The sequence below is a fragment of the Netta rufina genome (assembly GCF_964035555.1).
Source record: "Netta rufina genome assembly, chromosome: 12".
Classification (NCBI taxonomy): Eukaryota; Metazoa; Chordata; class Aves; order Anseriformes; family Anatidae; genus Netta; species Netta rufina.
The window spans coordinates 13,982,670-13,988,669 of NC_140135.1; positions in this window are offsets into that span (position 1 = coordinate 13,982,670).

A 6,000-nucleotide genomic window follows, 5' to 3' on the forward strand; every position below is an offset into this window, starting at 1 on the left:
TTGATCAGGAGGAAGAATGGGGGAAAAAAAAAAAAAAAAAAAAAAAAAGAATAGGAAAAATCTCAGCCATTTGTTACTCTGCAGGCCAACATTTCCTGCTGTAAATCACCCGGGATGTGTGGTCACACAGCTGGAGGGACATGGGACATCCCGCGCCAGCCACAAGGGCCATGTCCGGCAGTGCCAGGGGCTGTCCAGCGTGCAGCCCCAAGGCATTTGCACTTGAATCCGCAGGGAAAAGGAGGGAGATAGTGGGGTCAGGGAGGTGGCCAGTGGCGAGATTCAGCAGGGCTGATTGATGTGCACAGCAACATGGGTGGTCCTGCGCCACGGGGCTGGAAGTGTGCCCCACACGAGATGGGGACAGCAGGAGCAGCTCCTGCTCTTTGATGCACTGCCCTGTATGTCCCCACTGCAGAGGCACAGATGACTGTGGGGTGAGGCTGGCATCCCAGAGGGTGCTACATCCACATTTTGCACGCCCTTGGCTCTAACCCGGATCAAAATGGCAGGTCCAAGGGTGTCCCCTCTGTGCTGGCAAACTTGCCACGTTCATGCCTCACTTCTGAAACCACCTTCATGTCAAACAGCCAGCTCTCCTCTGTGCAGCACACTCATGGTCCTGTCCTCGCCAGCAAAACCAGCCCCTCTCCAGTCCCCCCCTTCCCCCAGCTCTTGAATGAGAGGAAAAACATTCAGCATTTTCTGGTATTAACAGCCAAGCAAAAGTTCCCCATGGAAAATTTCATTCTGACTCACAGCACCTTTACTTCAGTTGAGAAAGCAAAGCACCAGGTAGCTGCAACACAGGTCTGAAAGTAACCACCGGTGCTGCTGAGCTGTTGCAATTTAGGTTTCACAATACTTAACTGAAGTGCCCAGCACTTGAAATTGTTGTCTTAGCTTTTTGAAGATTTTTTTTCCCCCCCTTTTTTCAGGTCCCACGGCTGCAGTGTAAGAGCTAAAAACTCACACCCAAAATATGCAAAACCAGATGGTAGGAATGGAACTCCAAATTAATTATTTTTTTAATTTAAAAATTCTTTTAAATTTAATTAGGTTCCTAAAGCAGGCCTGTCTGCCTTGGAGCCTCACTCAACACTCACACACTGATGGGATGACAATACCGTGACATTTACAACAGCACCAGCTCTCACGGGCGTTTTTCTCCAGAGCCCCCAAACCGGCACACTCGTCCCAGACACACAAATGCCACTCGACAAACTCAACACACTCGAGCCACATCCCATGTGCAGGACCTGGCACAACCTGGCCCTGTTGTGTCTGGGCAACACTTTGAGGGTTGTCCAGCACTGGCAGAGCTGTGCATGAACCCAAGCTTCCCCCCTGCTCAGCTGCTCGCAGCTCACCTGAGCACTCCCTCCAGATCACAAAACCCCCAGCAGAGCCCACACTTTCTGTGTCTGTGCACGCTTGCAGACTTTCCAACTGTGCCATCCTCACTCCCTAGCACAGCCCATACCTGCTAACTGGCTGCTTTGGGTTTTTCAGACCCCAAGCAGGAGGCAGATTTGGCACACAGAGGCTGTGATGTGAAGAGCAAATCCCCTGGCCAAAGACTCCCAGGGACGAGCAGCACTTGTGGCACTTTCCTGAGTGGGGAAGGCCCAGGGACGAGTGAGAAGACCCCCCTGCATAATATGCCAGACTGATGCACTCAGGAAGCACCCCTTGTCCCTCCCATGCTGATTTTATTGCCTGGGCTGCAGCTGCCCCTGCTTATGCAGTCAGGTCCTTTTTGGGTTTCTCAGCAATAGCAGTGGCAGGGGCTACAGGAGAGCATCAGATGGCCCCTCACTGCCAGCCCTGATCCTGGCCCAGTGGCCAGGCACTCGCAGCAGCCCTGTAAGACATCCGTTCACCCGCCCACGCTGTCAGGAGTGAGATCAAGAGCAAACAGCAGAGTGCTAACTGAGATGCCATGTGACGTGGTGTAAAAGAGGTGGCAAAAGCTGTCTGAGCAGCATCAGGGGAATCCACTTATCTCAGCCAGTGGACAGAGGGACTTGAGGAGTTTGGGTTTGGAGATGGGATTAGCAGGTCAGAACCACAATGACCAGGTGCTCCATCAAACAGTTGCCAGAGGTGCAGTCTGGCAGCCCATCAGGCAGTGGGACCACTCAGTCTCCTTAAAAATAAATAAATGATGTGTATCTTCCCTAAAATGATCAGCCTTGGAATGCTGTGAAAGAAGGTTTTGGGCAAGAAGCAGGCACACAGAGGTTTGAGGAAGCATGTGGGCTAAGCTACAGAGCAGTTATTATTATTACAGTTATTATTATCATGCCAGCACACACAAACACTCTCTTCCTCCCCAGAAGGGACCTCTGTGACAGTCCCTGTGGAGCTGACACCTGGCGTGTGGCACCCCATGGCAGCCGCTACCATCTTCCCCCAGCACCTGGCACCTGCACCCCCTGAATGAATGAGGTTGCCCCCAAGCTCAGCAAGCTTCTCTGTGAAAGACAAAAATGATTTGTGGAGAAAACCTTTGGCCTTGTGATGCAGCAACAAAGAGAAAGCGGGAGGTCAGACGATAGCTTCCCCTCCAATATCACCACAGACACCGGAGCTGGGGAACTGGCGACAAGAGGTTGCCTCGTTGCTTCTGTTTCTGCGTCCTATTTTATTTCCTTTTTAACTTTTTTTTTTTTTTTTTTTTTTTGGGTGTCACACACTTGGTGTCTGCGGGGCAGTTTCTGTAAACTTCAGACAGCATATGTAATACTAAATAAAGCAGCATGCAAATCCCATATCCACATTCACAGTCCGCAGACAGTGTTTAAAAGGTGCAAGACCCACATCTATATTTATCCTTTCACCAGCAGATACATGACTGCTAAACATTTGTCTCCAAGCTGTTGTACACAGCTACAGTTCATTTCCCTGTCTGGACTTTCTGCCCTAGCACCATAGGTCTGAAGAAAATCCCAATTGTGCAAATGAATCTTTTTTTGTCCTGAAACAGCCTTTCATTACAGATGTTGTGGCGCACACCACCAGAGCACCTGTGTTGTCACCTGCAGGCAGACCTGGCCCTGCTGGGGACAAGCCCTGGATGAGGCACATAGTCTCAAGCTCTAATTACTTTCTGCTTAGTGAAGAGGCGAAGTGTTTGCTTTTCCTTACCAGGTTTAAATCAAAGCACATCTCACGGGAAAGGTGGGAACCAGAGTGCAGCTTTCCCACGGGGATTGGTCCAGCCTCACAGCAGCACTGAAAAGGGCCAAAAACCCTTGAGACCTTCCTGTGCCAGCCACATGCCAGGCCAGAAAGCAGCAGCTCAGGGCTGGGGGTAGGCACAGCTGCAGAGGACACTGCCGCAGCACTCTGGGAAAGCAGAGCCCATGAGAAGTCCCCAAAATTCCCCCCACTGCTGGGATGGAGACACGACCGAGTGCACCTGTGGCACAGCCCAAGAGCATGTAGCTCAGTCCAGCAGCAGGGGATTGCTGCACAGAGAGAGAAGGCAAGGAAGATGTAAATGAATCCACTCTTTCCCCATATGTTTGACTTTAGAGTGATTCATGCACTAATTCTCAACTTGTTTCTATTGCAACGGGCAAATTCGCTTTATCCTCTTTCTAATGGCTCCCTTGGGACCTGGAACAATAGCCCACTACAATGAGCCCTAACAATGCTGCTGGTGCTGCTCCGAAGCCCAGCCCTGACCTTTGGTGTCGCACCAGAAGTGTTCGCAGGAAGGGCGAGAGCGGCTGCCACCACGGGCCCCCACGCATGGGGTCTCCCCCCCTCCCATCCCGTTGCCCACCGCAGTGAGGGCACCCTGTGGCACCAGTAGAAACGTTTCTATGCAATTTTTGCTAAAGGAAAATGAAGAGGTTTTGAAAAGGGGGTTCTGTGTGTCCAGTAGGAAAGATTTATGTTTTTCTAGGCACCTGCAAGTCGCTGCTCCCTGAAACACCACTAGGCATGGGATAAGCTTGTTGCAGGGAGGGATGGCAAATGGAGGAAACTGCATGCCCTAGGAGTGACTTCTAGGGCTGTGCCACAGGTGAAACGACCATGCCACGATGACACAAAATGCAGAAGCCATCCCCAGGGCAGCAGGACACAGCACAAAGGGGCACACACAGGGCAGTGCTCGCTGTGCAGAGCAGCTGGGTGGCACCCAGCAGCACCACCCAGCACGTTCCCATGCTGTAGTTTGATGAGAGGCAGTAATTAAGGCAAGAGCTACCAGCCCCCTCACTGTCATCAGTCATCCGCCACCAAATCAGCGTCCTCCTGCAGACCCTGGCCCCTGCTGCAATTACCTGGGCCAATTATCACCCTTGCTGCTCAGTCAGTAGCATCTCTGTGCCGACCAGCCAGGCCCCCTTCTGCCAGCAGCAGCTGCTGGAAGTGCTTGCAGAAGGGATGGACCTACTTCGGTTGCAGGGCTTGGCATGGGCTTTCTCTGACATGCAGCCAGGAACATGCATGCACCTTGGTGGGCTGGATCCCTCTTCTTTGACATGGTCACAGGAGGTTCTTCTAAGTTCCTCTGTGGCGCTGCCCACAGAGCTCAGATGGTCACCACAAATACATCGATGGGAAATGGGGGTGAGTTGCTGCAGGTCTGACACCCTGCGCCAAATCGCAGATCATTCTGCAGGTTTTGGATCAATTTTATAAGCCATTTATGCCACCATCCTCCCTTTACTTTTTTTTTTTTTTTTCCCAACACGTTGTTTTTCTTTCAAATGGGAACAAATACACCCAATACTAGGAATTTTACTAGATAAAGTCCAGATGACAAGTTCTCAGAAAACAGTGTCAGCTGCCGAGATTCAGCTTCAAGAGACATCATCCAATGCTAACCATAAACAACAGGGGCAACGAAATGTCTGGCAGATCTTGAAGTGACACGAGATGCCTGCGCTCCACAACAAACCGATTTCACACCACGGGAAAGGTCACCACTTTAATCCACTTCTCGGAGGAATGTATACAAATGTCATTCTTCTTAACATCTGTAATTAAACAGCCTCTTGCTTTGCTATCCACCCTATGTTTATTTTCCCATTTGCTAACATGGTGGATGGTAATATAATATGACACTGAAGGGGTACAGGCTGCTACAGACAGGTTTTCAATTTTTTTAGTGATTTGCCTGCAGAGAGGTAGATTTGAAGGGTGGTTCTGCTGCTTGGATCCAGCAGCTATTTCCTTTCTGGATGTGCAGCATCTTTGTGCACTGGAATAATAATAGCAAAAAGGACAGCAAAAGCAAACAGAAATTGTTGGCAGGAATTCCCAAACGTGTTGACTCGTTACAAGCAAATATTAAGGTCTCTGCTAGGCTCTGATGAGGGAGGCAATAGCCACAAAACCAGGGGGTTGTCGTGAGGTCTGCAATTCTGCTATGGCAAAGCGTGGTTCTCGACGTTGGGAATGTGGTGGGGCAGTCAAGTAAGGTCTCCTATGTGCCTCTGGACACCCTGGAGCATCAGAAATAACACCAAATAATCCCTAACAGTGCTCTTTCTTTCCCATGGAGTGCCCCTGGTGCCAGCATGAAGGCTTTTGCTGGGAGGGCATTGACTGGTGGGCACAGAAAGGGGACGCAGCCCCTTGCAGCCCGGGGGCAGGCTGTGTATTTCAGCTCTAGCATGCTTTCAGCAAAACAACACCACCATGTTTATTTTCAAAAGCACACACTGCTTGACAAAATAAACGATATTTGATTAATGCCGACTGCTTTTCTGTTTTTTTGAATGCAGTAAATTCGCTGACTGTATAAACATGCCAGGGCTGCTTCATCTGCCTATATCAAAATTTCAGTTACCTCATCTCCGAGGAATGTCCTTCAGTAACATTTTGACAAGCTTATTTAGGGTTTTGTTTGCTGCCTTTTTTTTTTTTTTTTAACTCCACTTTTATTTCTTTGGTTTCCCATGACCAAGCAGAAGGCAGGAGCCCGCTACCTGATCCCAACAAAACCTGAGCCCGCTACCTGATCCCAACAAAACTGCC